Source organism: Microtus ochrogaster, chromosome 8, assembly GCF_000317375.1.
Source record: "Microtus ochrogaster isolate Prairie Vole_2 chromosome 8, MicOch1.0, whole genome shotgun sequence".
In the NCBI taxonomy this organism is placed as follows: Eukaryota; Metazoa; Chordata; class Mammalia; order Rodentia; family Cricetidae; genus Microtus; species Microtus ochrogaster.
In genome coordinates, this window is record NC_022015.1 from 16,338,612 (window position 1) to 16,357,537 (window position 18,926).

Sequence of the window (18,926 nt, forward strand, 5' to 3'; positions counted from 1 at the left end):
CGAACTTACAGAGATCCGCCTGCCTCTGCCTCCCGAGTGCTGGGATTAAAGGCGTGCGCCACCATCGCCCGGCTTCAGAAGGCTAACTTTTAAGGCATGTTGTAAGTGTCCTAAATAAATACAGAAGCTCAGAAAGGAATGCAGGAGAGCTATGCAAAATAAATGGGCTCGCAGGCTATGCTAAGTCAGCCTTGTGCTATACTAGTAAGAGTGAAGGCGATTAGTGTAGAGAGAGAAAAGGTTTATTAGAACACAGTTCTGGAGCCTCTAGTTAACACCATGTGTCGACACTGCTGAGAGCCCAGTGGCAGTGACAGAAAGTGTGTGGCAGAGGAAATGATGAACCTTGAATCTGAAAGCACAGAGTGAGAAAGGATAGGTTGTGGTTGGAGTGCCTTTCACGGCTTATCTCCTTCACCCGAAAACCCTCTGACTTGACTGTGCCACCACCAACCAATAGCAGTTTCTGGGGTCCAAGTCTTTAACACGTGGGCCTCTGGGGGACATTGAATATCCAGACTGTAGCATGAGGGGGAGGTTGTCCAGAGCAGTGTGAAGCCTGCGGTGAGACCCGGAGAAGGTTACTGAAGGGGTTAGGAGGTAACTCATTCAGATCCATCTGGGAGAGAGGATTGCTCACAAGGCTAATTCCTGAAGTTGGGGGCTCTGGGAACATTTTTTTTTAAAGACAGGGATCTCACTATGTAACTCTGCCTGGCCTAGAACTCATTATGTAGACCAAACTGGCCTTGGACACAGAGCTCTTCCTGCCTCTATATCCCGAGTTCTGGATTAAAGGCTGTACCATCATGTGTGATTCTGGTCTATTGTTAAGAATCCCCTGTGATTCCCATCTTATATGGTCCCATATAGTCTGAGAACCCAGCTGAGCTGTTAGCTGTTATTCAGCAATTTTATCTTCATATCACAGTGAATGCTCAGATTACTTTGGAATGAAGTCCCCAGGGAGCCCAGTGATTTTTCCAGGTCATTATTAGTCCCTCAGTTTTTCAGGCACCTCAAACTGTAAAGAAAGACTCATTTCAGTAAACATATATAAACTTCAGACTTCAGTTAAAGGTCTTTGAGAGGTGAAAACCCCTCTTCCTGTGTGGCGGTGTGCTTTGAGCTGGTAGCTCTCTGTCGGAAGCGAATTTATATTTTTGCTTTCTGTTGCAACCCAAAGCCTCTTGGGAATGAGAGGGTTTATTTAGCTTACATATCCTGATCACTGTCCATCACTGAGAGAAGCCAAGGCTGTGACTTGAGCAGGGCAGCAACCTGGAAGTAGGAACTGAATCAAACAGAGGCCATGAAGGAGTGCTGCTTACTGGCTTACTCCCAGGGCGTTCTCAGATAGATTTTTCTTTCTTTCTTTCTTTCTTTCTTTCTTTCTTTCTTTCTTTCTTTCTTTCTTTCTTTCTTTCTTTCTTTTTGTTTTTTTTTAAAACTTTATCTTTTAATTATTCTTTGTGTCCATCTCCCATCCCCCCCCCAATAAAACAAAATAAAATTTAAGAGAAAAAAAGAAGGGACCATCTCGTTCTGAAAGCTGCAGTGTGACATAGTGAGTCATGTAGTAAACCCCTGCTAGGGGAGAATGCTCTTGTACACTGTAAAGATTTGTCACTCATATTAGTTTAATAAAACACTGACTGGCTAGTAGCCAGGCAGGAAGTATACTTGGGGCAACCAGACTAAGAGAATTATGGGAAGAGGAAAGGCAGAGAGGCGGTCGTCATCCAGATACAGGAAGCAAGATGAGAATGCCTCACTGAGATAAGGTACCAAGCCATGTGGTTAAACATAGACAAGAATTATGGGTTAATTTAAGTAATAAGAGCTAGTTAATAATAAGCCTGAGTTAATAGGTCAAACAGTTTATAATTAATGTAAGCCTTTGTGTGTTTCTTTGGGATTGAATGGCTACAAGACTGGGCGGGATGGAAACTTCATCTACAAACCCCTTTATCCATACATTTTTACATGTAAGCATTCATCACAAAGAACCATTGGTCTGAGTCAAGGCCCCTGATCTCTTCTGCACTACTGATGCTGGGCCCTCACTGGGACTCTTCCTGGACATCCTGTTGCTGCCTTGTGTCATGGATGTCCTGTAACCCTGGGTCCACAGGACTATCCCACCCTCCACCTGTGCTCCAGCAGATCACAGATGGGGTGGATATTGGGGTGGGCTAACACATTACTCTGGTTCTAGGCCTGGGTAGTCGCAGGGTCGATCAGTCCTCTGGTTCTCCCTTTTCGCCACCAGGGTGAACTCTCTTGGCTAGTTCACCCCTTGCACTGACAAGCATGGGGTGGAACCAGTTCTCTGGCTTTCATGTCCTGAGGGTTGTTTCTCCCACACCTATACCTTCAGGGCCAGCTCTACAATGTTGCCCTGGTGAGATGTAGGAGCCACTCTCCCAGTGCTGCAGGTGATGAGGGGCAGGAACAGTTCTCCTGCTCCACCTGCCTCAGGTGTTGATGAGTGGAAGCATCTCTCCCCCATCCCAGCTGCCACATGATATATGAGTAGTGGGCCAGATCTCCCAGGCTCACAGCATGGGCACTGGCTCACCCACACACACCTCTGCCAACAGGGTCAACTCTACTGTGCTGCCCAGAAGAGGTGTAGGGCCCAGATTTATTTCTTATACAACCCAGGCCCATCTTCCCAGGGGTAGGACCACTTGTAATGGGTTGGCCCCTCCCACATTAATCATCAACAAAGAAAATGCCCTGCCGACTTGCCCAGAGGTCAATTTGATGAAGACATTGTCTCAGTTGGGGGTTCCCTCTTCTCAGATGATTCTAGCTTGTGGCACACACACACACACACACACACACACACACACACACACACACACACACACACACATACACACACGCGCGCTACTAAGCAGGACAGAGGAGATCCATTTCTCACTTTTTTGATTCAGGTTTCTCTTCTCGCCTCACTCATCAGCTGCCTCCAAACTTTCCAGAGCTTCCCCAGAGGATGAAAAAGTAGGAGAATCTGGAGAGTACATTCATTCAGTTGTCCAATACCTGCACTGGTCTAATGTATTTGCCCCATTGCTTAACTTTTATTTAATTGTATATTTAACTGTAGGAAAGATTTCTTGAAACTTACAAGCTCTCAGGCCGTCAGCCTCACTTTTAGAGAGTTCAGAATATATATCTACTCAACATCGCTTAGTGTGTTAGCCTTACTTATTCCAGATCCTGCAGTCAGTTCTGGGTTGTTTGGTGCCAGTCCTTCTGTTTGTTTCACCTCCCACCTCTCCTTCATGCTGTTTGCCTCAACGATTTGATTGTCTAGACTGATCAGTGTGGTTCCCTTAGCGCAATCACTGTGCTCCAGCTGTGAGCGCAGACTTTGATTACAGGGGACTTAGTGCAGGAACACGCTAGATAGCTAAGTTTCCTGTAGGAAGTGCTTAGGTTTTGGAAAGTTGGGCTTAGATATTGCTCTTATTAATGCTATGTAGTGAATACTTGCAAAACTTAGCCATTAGACAATAATCCCTTATTGTTCTGTGAAAGAACGAGTGGGTTGCTTGGGCTCAGCTCTACTTGGCCTCAGGTGGGTTCAGGTGGGTTCCACTGTCTCTCAGCCTGGGCCAGCAGCCCCAGAGTGAATTTGTTGGCCATATGACATGAATTCAGGAGGTCAAAACAAACCAAGGAAGTTCACATACAGCCTCTGATTGACTCATCTCATTTATATTCAATTGGTCAAAGCTAATCACAGGCTATGTCCAACATGAACGAGACGAGGCGTGTAATTCTTTTACATGGAGGAAGTGGAGGTTGATCAGTGATCTCATCAACAACAGCTGGTTACCTCAGCTGAGCCCAGTGGTCTTGGATGTCATGAATGAGAAAGAAAGGGATGGGGTAGATGACCGAAGAGAAAGAGAAGGGCTGCATCCTTTGAGCCTTCTTGGTCTTGCTAAAGGTGTTGGGTCCTATCTAAGAGTCATGCAAAACAATTGGAAGTATTTAAACATGGACATTTGAGTATCAATTTACTTAAAGAAGATCCTGTGTAAAGGGTAGATGGGTAGAAGGAAAAAAAGGAAAGACACAGAGCAGTTAAAGCTGCTCCGATAAGTTATGATGGTTTGGGCAGGTGGTAGCAGAACAGAGGTTCACTGGTTTGAGGTGTGTTTTCAGTGTGGTTATGTTTGTTCAGGAGTTGAACACGAGTCTGAGAAGGTTTGAAGGATGACCTTGGACCCCCACCACCTGTGGCAGATGAATTATGATGGGAGGATCCAGCAAAGGGACTTATTTGAAGAAGTGGACTAAAAGTTTGGTTTGAGCATTCCGAACTCCATATGCATATGGGACAATACTCATAAAACATCTTCAAATAAGCCTAACAGGCAACATGCCAGGTCTATATGAACGAAACTATAAACCTCTACTGAGGGCCGTAAAAGGAGATTTGAATCAATGGGGTGTCAAACTTCGCACCTGGGTGAGAAGACGCCAGCTGTAAAGACGTCAGCTCCCCCTAAATAAATCTATACATTCAATGTGGTTTCAATTCAAACCTCAATACCGCTTTGTCCTTAAGACTTGGAGCAATTACCAGGAATGTTCTCTGAAATAAGAATAATGAGAACTTATTCTGCATCATATATTACGGCGAGTTATAAAACAATGAAATTTACAGCAGCTGCAGCTGGAGGGATAGACAGATAGATCAATGGCATGGAACAACGTGTAGCAGTCCACCCAAGGATGGATGAGGATTTAGTACGTTACAAAGAGAGCACAGGGGTGTGGGAGAAGAGGCAGATTATTCAGTAAGTGGTTTAAGGACCGTTTGGAGAAGCATTTGTACATCATTTGTGGGGTACTGCCTCTCCCTTTATGTCAGCTGTATACTGCTCTGTAGTTTCATTCTAGAATAGTTCAATAAGCTATATTCATATTAAGAGGCCAGTAAGTTGGCTCAGTGGAAAAGGGTTCTTGCTTTCAAGATGATGACCTGAGTTCCATCCCTAGGACCCACATGATAGAAAAAGAACTGACTCTTATGAATTTTATTATGACCTCTACAGACATGCTTGTATACATGTTCACATGCACACACACACACATACATACAAATAAACAGACTTTTAAATGTTATATTCACCTTGATATATTTTTAGGGTTTTCTTACAAACAATAGCTTTAGAAGATGTTTAGTTGCTGGAGAGATGGGTGTGTAATTAAGATCACTGGCTGCTCTTCCAGAGGACTGGTGTCTGATTTCCAGTACCTACACGGAGGCTCATAGCCATCTGCAACTCCAGTTCCAGAGGATGTGATGCCTTCTGCTGGCCTCTATGGCCATTGCACACACGGTGCAATACATACAAGCAGGCAAAACTTCCAAACACATACACTGGCAATAAAAAAATTTAGAAAAGAAAACATTTACATACCATCCTTAGGCAAATGTGTGAATTCCTTTCTAGGATAGACTCCGAAGAATGGGTTTGTTCGTAAAGTATGTACTTACGAAATGTTTCTAAATGTCCCTTTGAAATTGTATACTACACCATGGCTTCAGTGAAGAAGGAAAGAAAGAAAAATCAAACTCAAATAAAATAGATCAAGTTAATAAAAATGAAAGCAGAAATAAGCAAAAGAAATGAATCTTGAGATCAATAAAAGCCAGAGTTGGATTTTTGATAGAATGTCAAAACACATAAATTGTTTGTTAGGATGGTCATGGCAAGGACAGAGCGTCTGGAATACAGAGGCATTTTCAAAGAGCTGGGGGCTGTTTTGCCCAGCACTCAGCTGAAGTCAGAAGGTAAGACAAACCCCCTGGGATGGGAATGTCCACAGGGAGGTCTTTGGAGGCGTGTGTGTGCTGAGGGTGGAGCAGACGCTCTGGAAACTCTGGCTTCTGTTCAGCTTGGACTCTCAGCACTGCTTCTTAAACTAGAGTAGTTTACGTGAGAAATGCCTTTAAACTACACTGCCACCCTTGGGGTGATGAGATCCCTAGCCGGGGTTGGGATCAGCCAGTTCACGTTGCTCTGGTGAAACCCAGTGCCTCTTATTGGAATATCAGGAGGGATGGCACACACGCTTTAAAATGCTAGCCTCCTTCTCCCCTTTAAAGAAATATATAAAACATTTAATGGAGCATGTATAGTTGAAAATCCACATATAATAAATGTATGGATGATGTGATTCAACTATATAACTTTATACACATCCATTTGAAAACCTTAGATGAAATGGACAAAAATGTCAAGGAAAATATAAATTTCCAAAATTGGCCCAAGAAAAACCAATAGAAAACACTCATAAAAAAATAGAGACGGCAGTTAAAGGACCATCTACCAATCTGCCCTTCCTTTCTGTCGTCCACAGCACAAGCCCTTGGTAGTTATAGGCGGGTTCTCTCTGATTCCAGGAAAGAACCCGGTTCATCTTATATTGTAGAGCAGAGAAAAATGTAGGAACTACCTCTCTTATTTTATAAGGCCAGTTTATTTCTGATACCAAGACGAGAAAATAAAATTACAGGCTAATACAGGAGGAAACAACTTGATAAAATACTAAGTAATTGAATCTAGCGGCACATTAAAAGCATAGTATGTCTCATTCAAGTAGGATTTATGTGAGTAACTCAAGCTTTGGGACCAGTGAGGACTACCTGTGAGCATCACGTGACTTACAGACTGAAGGGAGGCAAACACTGCCTGCGATGCTCCAGAGTGAGACCCAGACTCAAAAGAAAACAGATAGAAAAGTACCCACCATAAAATATACAACCAATGCCACACAATCCAGGGAGCATATTAAAAACATTGTCTTAAGTAGAAAGCCTCATTTTGCCACCTGCTTTGATTACCTGGGGTTGCAGTTCCAGTGCCCGCCTAGCCAGCACCATGGGAGGAAGTATAAGGGAACATGCTGGGCAGGCGTGTAAACCTCCCAGAACAGTCTAAGTGGGAGCCGTGTTCTCTGTGTCTACCTGGCAATCTTCATACCCCCTCAAACACAGAAGGAGCCCACTCTAGTTCCTCTCCTGTAACTCAGTCACAAACATGAAGTAACCTCCCCTAGCTACACGTGTTATGAGTTCAGGAGCTGATTTTAGCCAGGTCTCCCACGGTGAGCCTTGGGTTTTGTCTATTTCTTGGCTGCATGCAAAGCTTTTTCGCCCGTGTCACTGTGTTCCCAGGTTCATTTCCACATCTTGAACTGCTAGACTAAAAAGAGCCCAGCTGCCCAGCAGATGGGCAGTTAAGAAGATTATGGTTTGATCTGAACTCCGAAGCACCCTGGCAAAGGAAAGTGATTGTTATTCATACATGTACAACTTGGATGCATTGAGGGAGTTATACTCAATGAAAAAAAAATGTCATGAAATCCCAAATGGTACGATTTCATTTATGCAGCAGTTAAATTGTACTTTTTCCCCAAATTTTTTGGAGTACAATTGACAGATAACACACACACTTGAAAAAATCTTTTAAAAATGATTTACTTATTTATAATCCTTCTCATTTTAATTGTCTGGATAGAAATGTGTTATACATTTATCCCCACCCCTACCTTTCTCCCTCCCCCCTTCTCCCCTTCCACCCTACCTTCTGTTCCCCAGACTCCCAGTTTACTCAGAAGATCTTATCTTTTTTCCCCCCCTTCCTAGGCAGATCCATGTATGTCTCTCTTAGGGTCCTCTTTGTTACCTAGTTTCTCTGGGATTGTGGCCTGTAGGCTGGTTGTCCTTTGTTTTATGTCTAATATCTACTTATGAGTGAGTAAAATTACGTTTGTCTTTCTGGGTCTGGGTTACCTCACTCAGGATGGCTTTTGCTAGTTCTGTCTGTTTGCTTGCAAATTTCAACATGTCATTTTCTTTTTTTTTACCACTGAATAGTACTCCACTATGTAAATATATTTTCCTTAACCATTCTTCAGTTGAGGGGCATCTAGGTTGTTTCCAGTTTCTGGCTGTTATGAATAATGCTGCTATGAACATAGTTGAGCAAGTGGACCTTGAGGTGTGAGTGTGCATCCTTTGGGTATATACCCAAGAATGCTATTGCTAGGTCTTGAGGTAGATTGATTCCCAATTTTCTGAGAAATCACCATATTGGTTTCCAAAGTGGCTGTACAAGTTTTCACTCCTACCAGCAATGGAGCAGTGTTCCCCTTACTCCACATCCTCTCCAGCATAAGCTGCTATCAGAGTTTTACACTCTCTCTTGAAGTATACAGTGTGATGTCTTTATATGTATGTATTATGAGATGATTATGGGTTATGGCCTATTAATTTGTCGATCAGTTTGTACAGGGACCTTTTTTGGGGGGTGAGTATTCAAGACTCACTTCTCTTAGTAAATTTGTAGTATAGATACATATGCACTAACTATACTTTAGGTCATAAGAATGCATAACTTATGCTGAAGGTTTATGCCATTTCCTTAGCAGTTCCCCACTCCACCATCCCAGGCCTTGCCATTAGTTATTCTGCTTGTGTCTATGAACTCAACCTGCTTTGATTCCACATGGGAGGTCATGCAGCATTTCCTTCTGTTTCTGGCTTACTTAACTTAGGTGTATTTGCACATTACAAAGCACTAGTCTTTTTAAAAGTAGCCTAGTACCCCACCATGTGTTGATGCCTATCTGTACCTATGAATCTCTCAGCCTGCCCATTACATTTTCCTCATCCGCCCATCCATCTATCCCTGCATCATTAGCTGATTCCTCATCTTGGCAACTCTGAAAACCACTGCAGTGAACTCTGTGGTATAGCCCTCTCTGAGATGCTAATTTCTTGTTCTTTGGATTCGTACTCAGAAACAGAATTCTGGTTTACATGGTAACACTCTCTAAACTTTTGAGGAGCCCCTCTGTCATTTTGCATTCATAAATTTATGCTCCTAGCAGAAGTGAGCAACGGTTTGTACACAACCTCACCAACATTAGTTGCTGCTTGCCTTTTTTTCTGGGTTACTGATTTTGACGGGTATGCAGAGGTTATCTTAGGGTTGTGTGTAATTGGCATCTCTTTCAGCAGCTTTGACCAGTCATCCCACCCAGATATTCTAGGCAAAATGGCCAGTGAAGTCTGCATGGGGCCTTGCCTGTTTCCTGTGTGTGCAGAGATGGGCATGAACCCCAGGTTCACTGGGGCAGACCTGCTGCTTGGATTTCAGGAGATGGGACCTGGATCTACCGAGGTTGGTCTCAGGAAGGGTCTGTGGGATCTGATCTGGAGTTTGCATCCACTGGAGCGTAACTGGACTCCGGGATGCTACCTTTCACACACCAAGTGAATCCCCTCATGAATTTAATACATAATTCATCATTATTTTTGCATTTCTAAAAAAAATCTACTCGTGACTTATTCTTTTATGTTTCATTGAACATGACTTATTAATATTTTATTCAGGAATTTTGCATCCATTTTAAACCATGAAAATGGCCACTGGCTTTTACTCTATTTTGTTTTAGTCTTAAGGCTTTGTATAGTGGAAAAGATTTGAGAACTCTGGATAAAACTGAAGGACACTTCTTTAAGGTATGTGCATGAGTGTATACATGTAAGTGTGCACTTGTGCATATGATCATATGTATGAGAATGTATGCATGGAGGTGTTCATGTATATGTACCATGAAGAAGCATTCCAAGTAATCAGTGGGTATAGAGACATGGGCAACAGCCAAGGAGCAGGGAATCTATATACAGGTAACACACAGTATATTAGTGATTAAAAATACCAGCAGTTTAAGACAATGCATATTTATTCCTCCAGTTTGTGTGGTGACAAGCCTTGCCATAGCTTAGGCAGGTCTTTTGCTTAGGAACTCATAAAGCTGAAAAGAGATGTCGCCAAGGGTTTGGTCCATGTGCTCACGTGTATATGTGTGTATGTGTGATATGTGTGTGTGTGTGTGCATGTACACATGCATGTGCAGAGGCTAGCTAGAAGAGGGTGTGGAGTATCTTGCTTTATTGACATCTGCCTCCATTCTCTTAGCTCAGGACCTCTCACTTGGCCGGGTAAATAGAAATCCAGTCTACCGCCAAATATTTGCCCACAAAACTTGTTATTTTTATAAAGTATAAGAAAAACCCCAAATGTTCTAGTTTGCTTTCTCTGGCTGTGATAGAACACTGAAGAAAGCTGACTTAGAAAACAAAGGGTTTATTTTCTCTTACAGGTTATGGCACAGTCATCAAGGGAAGCCAGAGCAGGAACCTGGAGGCAGTAACTGAACCAGAGACAATGGAAGAATGCTGCTCACCCTTTTGCTCCCCTGGCTTGCTCAGCTGCTTTTCTTATACACCGTATGCCCACCTGCCCAGGCATGGCACTGGTCACAATAGGCTGGGCCCTCCTCTATTTACTTTTTTTTAAATTGAATTTTTAATTTTTTTTACATACCAACCACAGTTTCCCCTGCCTCCTCTCCTCATGTTCCCTCCCTCCACCTCCTTTCTACCCTCTCACCCAATCCACTCCTTAGAAAGGGTAAGTAAGGTCTCACATGGGAGTCAACAAAGCCTGGCATACCAAGTTGAGGCAGGACCAAGCCACTCCCTGCCTGCATCAAGGCTGAGCAAGGCATCCCATCCCACCAAAAAGTCAGCTCATATGCCAGGGAGAGATCCTAGTCCCACTGCTAGAGGTCCCACTCAACTGTCATCCACATGCAAAGGGCCTAGGTTTGTTCCATGCAGTCTCCCTAGTTGGTCTAGAGTCCATGAGTTCCCACAAGCTCGGGTCATCTGTCTCTGTGGGTTTCCCTGTCATGATATTGACCCCTTTGCTCATTTAACCCCTCCTCCCTTTCTTCAACTGGACTCCTGGATCTCAGCCCAGTGCTTAGGTGTGGATCTCTGCATCTGCTTCCATCAGTTACTGGATGAAGGTTCTATGATGATAATTAGGGTAGTCACCAATCCGATTACAAGAGAGAGCCAGTTCAGACACACTCTCCACTATTGCTGGGAGTCTTAACTGGGGTCATCCTTGTGGATTCCTGGGAGTTTCTGTAGCACCAGGTTTCTTCTTAGCCCCATAATAGTCCCCTCTATCAAGACACCTCTTTCATTGTCTATTTACAATTAATAAGATACCCCAAAAACATGTCTATAGACCAATCTGATGGAGGCAAATTCTCCATGGAAGGTCCTTTTTTTTTCCAGGTAAATTAAGTTGACAACCACAATTAGCCACCACACCAAACTCTTGCAAAAAAGCCCAAATCAGAAGAGAAATTTCCAAGTCACTAAATGCAAAAATTACCAACTGAAAATTGAGCTCAAGAGAATATCATTACTCAGTGGTATTCAGAGATCAAAGACGCCATCAGAACCCTAAAAACTGCTAAGCAAAATAGAACTCCATAGCCTATGGTGTTGGAGTATTATCACAGGACATGAATCACCCAGCAAGAGGCATGAGGAGGTGAAAACCGAGTTAGAAAACTTGGCACAAAGAGCTCTTCCAGAGTACAGAACAAAAAGATGGAGAAATGTAAACTGTAAGTCATAGACTAGAATATGGGAGGATGGACTGTTTGCTGTGTTACCAAATCAGTCTCATGGCAGAGAAGGAGGCAGCAGAGACCAGAGGGAATAAGGACAGAAGGGAGGGGAGACTGTCAGAACTGGAGATGGACTCCCGGAATGCTGGGCAGTGTCCACAGTGCCATGCTGATAGACTAGTGAAACTCTAAGAATAAGGAAAGCATTCTGAACTTTTCAGCGGGAAGAAACAGGGTCTCATGACTATAAAGAGAATGGGATTGGCACCAAACTTCGCAGCAGCAATAATGAAAACGAGGAGAAAAATATAACTAAAAATTCTAAGGAAAAACTTATTTTCTACCTGAATTTCTGTCAGTTAAACCATCAATCAAATGTGGGGAATGGAAAGTTTTCATAGACCCGAGTGTTTAAGGATTTTATTGCTCAGGGCTCTTCTCTGGGAGCATTAATTAAGGATATATTCCCACAAAATGGAAATAGATGAAAGAAAAAAATATCCGAGACACTATAAACAAAAACAAAACTCAGTGATGACTCTATGAATCAATACGTTTAACACATAGGGGAGCAATTGGGAATGAAAACCCAGCTGTTTCCAGTAAGGAAGTATGAGTTTAAACTACGAGGCAAGAGGAAAAAGACAAGAGCTATCAAGGTCTCAATGTTGATTAACTACCACCAAGGAGAGAAGAATACATAGTTTGGGGTCAACTTAAGGGTACCACTAGACGGGAAATGTGTCTCTCTGTGTGTATGTGTGCCTAAATACCTAAGAAAAACTGAACAAAGAAATGTCAAAGGGGAGGGTTCCTGGGACCTGACCCCTCCCTGCTGATAGAGTTAAGAGTTGAGGGGTGTCACTGTTTTTAGTTGTGTACCTGTTAGTGAGCCCCCAATCTCCAATGTTTGGAGGCAAACTTGTGGTCACACGGATGGCCCTGGTTAAACTCAGTGGGTTACAAAACTAACAAAAAACATGAATATGGGAAAGGACCTGTGAGGAGGAGGGCAATGGGAGGGGCGATCAGAATATATTATACATACAGGACATACATGAAACTGTCCAAAAACAACTTAAAAGAAAATACCATCAGTCCCATAGAAGTTAGAAAAAGTATATATAAGGTCAAAAAAGCATAATAATAGCAAATATGAATCATGATTCCTGGTGGCCAATTAAATGAAATATTAGTATTTAGAGTAAATGTAAGCGAGTTAAACTCTTGCTTTAAAATGTGGACAATGCAGCCACAATTTACTGAGTATTAACCTTGATTTAAATGCTGCACAGGCCACTTTAAATGGATGATTTCATTTAGAGCCCACAATAAACTCGGAAAGCTTCCCTTTTCAGTTTTATAAGAAAGACACAAAGCTGAAGGCAGGGAGGGGTTGAGTCATTTGCTCAAATGCAGAAGTCAGCCACAAAGCAGGCTTTTCAGAGCTTAGCTCCGGGCCTTGTTCCTCGGCACTCGATTCGCATGTTATGTGTAAGATGTAACGGCAAAGCGATGTTAAAGTCGGAAAATAAAGCACTGGAGAAAGGACCCACTAGGTGAATGCTCAAAACTGAGAGGCAGGGTAGTCGTTAATGCCCATGTCCCCGGTGGGTCCTGCTATGGTGCAATTCCGCCTGTCTTAAACATACGAGTGAGAAGTCCATTGTGGCAAGAACGACTGTGTATGTAGATGATTCAAGATGCTGTTTAAGGCCGTTTCAGTCCTGCAATTGAAAAAGATTTAAAAGATAAGGCACGGACGCCATCCCCGGTATATAGAAAGTTATCCATTATTAAGCCGGGAGTCGATAGGCGCTCCGGAGTCTAATGCGAATCAAGAGCGGGAAGGAGGATGCTGTGAATTATGTTAGGTGAATACGAAACTCAGCCCTAAGCGTGGAAATAAAATGGGGAACGCTTTTCAATAGAGGTGTCACCCAGCACCTTCTCTCATCACACTTTGACAATTTCCCCTTTCTGTGGGAGTGATGAGGGTGGGGGACCAGGAGGCCCTGTTCAAGACTGACAGTGTCAGTCACATGCCTCCTGTTCAAAGCGGTGAGATGTTTTCAGCCAGAAAGGAAAAGGAAAAAAAAAAAAAAAAAAAAAGGAAAAGGAAAAAAAAAAAAAAAGAACCCTCAACTTTTCTTATTTCATCCTAGCTGGGTTGTCTGTCCCTTTGCAGTTGCTATGACAACAGCTGCTCCCCTCCTTCTTCATTTGGATCTATTTCCAAATGGAGAACAATGAATGCAAAAGATCAGAAAATGGGAAAGGCAAGTAGGCATTAAAGGCATTAGAATTATTTACCCTGGAGAGGAGAATGCCAAGAGGTGGCAATTATGGTGTTCTGGGCTATTAAAGGTTACTACTACAGAAGTACTTCCCTGCTTGGCCCCAAGATAAAATCAGATTTATGATAACTGTAGGAAAATAACTTTAGGGAGAAAAAGTCCCTTAGCCAAAGTTCTGTGGGCCTTTTTGCCTTGGCGGGGGTACACACGTATAGAAAGGTATGTGCGGGGTAGGGATCAATCTTAGGAATTTTTTTGAGATAGGATCTCTCTCTGGCATCAGAGGCTTGTCCGTTAGGCTAGGCTGCTGGGCAGTGAGTACCAGGCAGTCTCCTGTCTTCCCAGGGCTGAGGTTAAGGGTGTATCACCAAACCTGGGTTTTTGCATGAACGCTGCTAGGGATCAAAGTCAGGTCCTTATACTTGTGAGACAATCACCTTGTCTGTGGAGCTATGTCCACAGCGCTCGAGTGGATTATGATCTCAGTCTCTGCAGAGACCCTGTAAGGGGGACATTACCATTATCTCCATTTTACAGCGGAGAACACTGAGTCGGAGAGCTTTGTTATTTGCCCAAGGTCACATAGCTAGTGAACTCAGAGCTTGGACTTGGGCCCAGCAAGCCTGTATTTCTCCCTAACAGCAACTTCTCTCTTGGCTCCTATTTCACTGGGGACTAGAAAAGAATGCTGGGTAAGGCCTTGGCTAACATGAATTCTAATCTTATCTATTCACTAAGTGGTCATCTAACATCTATTTATTTATTTAATATTTATTTATTTATTGACTTTATTGAGCACCAACTCAGTTGAAGGGGCCACAGCACAGTGGCTGTGCTATCAGAGAAGTCTGACTGAGGGAAGGCAAAATGACTCAATTCATTGATTGAGGTTTTGGCCAAACCACAGGAGCCACGATCTGCAGGAGAAGATGAAAATGATGCAGTCTGTCTGTGCCTCAGTGTCCTCACCCATAAAATAACCAGGATAAGGGTTACAGTAAGTATTAAATGAGTCTGTAAGTAAAGGCTCTCAGGACAATGTCTGGCTTATAAGGGCTAAGTGATAGGTTTAATCAGGCCCTCGTTTCTTCCTTAATAACAATCAGGAATCTAGGAGTAGGAGCTATTTGTTGGGTGCCTACCGTATGTAGCCAGGCCTGGAGAAAGCAGCAGAGATCAGGAAGCATAAGGTCTTCAAAAGCTTGCAGTCTCATGCGGGACCACTCACAGCAAGAAATAAATCAGAGTAGGTTCCGGTGCCCATCAATGCTATGAAGAGGAAAGACTAGGCAATCAAACGAGAATGTGATGGAGGGGTGTAGCAGAGAGTAAAAGATGCACTTCAGACAGGAGGGTAGGAACCACCACTGTTGAGGAAAGAACTGGAAAGACCAAACAATCAAACGAGAACGTGATGGAGGGGTGTAGCAGAGGGTAAAGGGTGCACTTCAGTCAGGAGGGTAGGGACCACCACCGTTGAGGAAAGAACTGGCCATGGGTGGGTTTAGAAGGGTCATCAGAGCAGGAGGGCAGAAAAGGTAAGTTTGGAGTGAGCTTGGTGGTGAGGTAATGGGTTTGGAACGCAGACGTTGGTATAATTAATCTGGCTGTTAACTTGACTGGGCCGAGAGACGCCCCAGGAGGTGATACAGTGCTGGATTACACATTGCCAGATGTGGGGATTTTGACCTAATGAATGGATCCCTTGACTGATTCATAGTGTGAGGGGATATTGGATGGTAGTGCAGGGTAGGCAATGGAACCTTTGGAGGAAGTACGCCAGTGGAGGGGTGCACTTGGCGCTATGCCTTGCCCTGGCTCCTTCCTGTATCTCCTGCCAGTTCTTCCTGTCAGGTGAGATGTGAAGAACAACCTAGCCACACCCAAGCCCATGAGGCCTATCTACCATGGACTGAACTCTCTGAAGCCATGAACCAAAATAAATCCTTCCTTTTAAAAGTTAATTCAGCATTTGGTCACAGCAGTGAGAATGGCAGTTAACCAGCAACCCAAGTAGTGTCAGCGGTAGAAGCTGAGGCATGGCTTCAGGTGAGCTTAGAATTTGGAGTGAGACACAGCATCACACGCAGGGCTTGCTGCTGACGCCCAGTGGTCCAGGTCGTGGATGCTCTAAACATACTGCAATACATGGACGGCTCCAACACACATGATGATCCATCTCCAAGAGTCCAGGTACCAAACTGAGAAACCCTGACACCCCTACCCCCTGCACCAGGACTAGAGCTTATAGACCAAAGAAAGGGGGCCTGGACTTTGCTCAGCAGGAGAATCTGTCAATGGTTTGAAACAGTGTAGTGTCTTGATGGGACTTTCGTTTCAGAAGACAGGTGGCTGCTGGGTAGGAAACGGAAAGCAGTGCATCAGGAGTGAGAAGCAGGGAGACTGGTGGGGATTTGTGTGTGTGTGTGTGTGTGTGTGTGTGTGTGTGTGGTAATGGGATTGAACCCTCTGTGGATGTGAGGCAATCACTCTCATTCTGATTTTTATTTTATTTCTTATTTTGAGACAGAATCCCACTACATCCCTCAGGGTGGCCTTGAGCTTGCAGTATTCCTACCTTAGCCTCTGAGTAGCTGGGATTACAGTCCTGGGCCATCAGACCTGGCTATTGGGGGCACGCGTAGACCAGATGAATGGAGATGGTAGCTTGGGTTAGTGGAGCAGTGGTGGAGTTGAGTACAGTTGGCAAGACATGAAAGGCCAGCTATTCATGTCTCAGGAAAGGACAGGATGTGGGGACCTGGGTGAAAGACAAGAGTGACTGTCAGGTTGTTACTTGAATAGCCCCGCAGGTCAGAGCCATTAACCTGGGGGTGCTGGGCAAGCCAAGAGCTCTCTCCTTGATATTAGGACTTGACAAGGCTCTTAGTTGCTCAAAAAGTGATATCATAATTGCATTGTGGTCAGTGCAATTATGTAAATGACCCTTGTGGGACCTTCATCTCTTTCTCTAGGGCATGAGCAGTGAATGGCCTCCAAAAGTCTATGATCCTAGTGTTGATAAGGTGTGGTATACTGATGTGTGTGTGTGTGTGTGTGTGTGTTTGTGTGTGTGTGTGAACTTGACACAAACTGGGTCATCTGGGAAGAGGGAACTTCAGATGAGAAACTATCTCCATCATATTGGTTTGTATGCAGATCTTAGAGCATTCTCTTGATTAGGGTTGAGATGGGAAGGCTCAGCTCACTGAGGGCTGTACCATGTGAGTAATCCTATGGTTTTAGGTTGTATAGGAAAGCAGGCTGAGCAAGCTGTGTAGAGCAAGCCAGCAGAGTTCCTCCATTGCCTCTGCTTTAGTTTTCTGTCTTCAGGTCTTAAATTCCTGCTCTAACTTTCTTTCACAGTGGACTACAAGCCCTAAAATGGAACACTCCCATTCCACCCTAAGTTGATTTTTGGTCAGGGTGCCTATCACAGAAAGAGGAAGCTAACCAGAGCACCTGGAGAGGAGGGATGGGGCTTTGCGGGATTTGATAGGCTCTGAATTCCCCTGTTCAAAGAGGCATCTGCATTCACTGAATTTGCCACTGAAAGTTCTCTATTGAAAAAAAAATGACAGGAATTGAGAGAATGAGACCTATTATGTAGAACCAGCGTGAGTTGGGAGTTGAGTGCACGGGAGCATTCCAAGAACTAGATCTGGGAACCCCAGTCACAGCAGGTGGTGGGTGGAAACAGAACTTTGTCCTGCAGCTAAAATGGCCATTTCAAGCTCAGGGAGAAGGTGGAGCTGGAGGAAGGTCCAGCTCAAGATCTGCGTTAACCTTTTTCCCACTGGTGTGACCCTCTTCTCCATATTTCCTCTCAAATCCACGCATTCGTGTCTGTGACAAAGTCTGGAAATACGAAGCAGGCACATGTCTTGTTAAATTCCTGAGCTGTTTTCCTGGTATATACCCACAGGCTGAAGGTTACCTGGAGCCAAGAGAGCCGAGACTTCTGTTGTCTTTGCAGAAATGAGATGCTTGAGAGGAAATTTCTTTCTGTTTGTACTTTTAAGGGACGTATAGTCTGGAAGGCATCCACTCTCTGCTTGTGTGCGGGAGGGGCCAGGAAGCCCCCTAGAAATCACCAGTTGAACGTCTGGTAATTAAAGGGAGACAGTCAAGTCTCCCAGAGGACCAGGGCTCATGGGGGAGAAGCAGAGTGTGATCTTTCCTGGTAGCTACTTACTGGAGAGAATGAAAGGAACCTTGTCTTCATGAAGTGTCTTGAAGCCAGTGACAGAGGCCAGAAAGAGCACTGTTTCCACATTTTGCTGATTTTATTGGATTGAACTGTAAGACAAAGTTCGGAGTGAACCTTAGTTGGCCAGGCATGGTTGTGCATGCCTATAATACCAGCACTGGGAGACAAAGGCAGGAGGATCTCTAGGTAGAGCCCAGCTTGTGCTATAATAGTGAGACCCTGTCTTTTTTTTCTTTTGTTAAACTTAGAATTTTTTTTTTCATAAAATGCATTTTGATTATGGTTTCCCTTCCCCAACTCCTTCCAGGTCCTTCCTACCTCCCCTCCTGTCTGGATCCACACCTTTTCTGTCTATTATTAGAAAACAAACAGGCCTCTAAGGAAAAATAAAAAAAAATAAAACAAAAACAAACAACTCGGAATAGGACTAAACAAACAGAAGATGAAAAGAACCAAAGGAAAAGCCTAAGAAATGCATAAACTATGAGATACATATGCTGGCACACTCAGGAATCTCTAGAAAACACAAGACCGGTAGCCAGAATAGACACACAAAGACCAGTAAGGTTAAAAAAGTGCCTTACACAGCATTATGTGACAAAGACCCTCCAAGGATGCCACTGAGTTCATTTTGTGTTGGTCATCTACTGTTGGGCATGGGGCCTACCCTTAAAAGTGGTCTGTTTCCTGAGCGAGATTTGCCTAGAACAAACCAAGCCCTTATTTGTAAGTGATTACCAATTGGAGATAGCTTCTGGGTTAGGGAAGGGGGTGAGCACCCACTTCTTTCACCTCAAGGACCCCATCTGGTGCAGGTGCTGTGCATGTTCTCTCAGTCTCTGAGGTCATATATATGCTGGTCTTGTTGTGTCCAGAAGGTGTCCTCC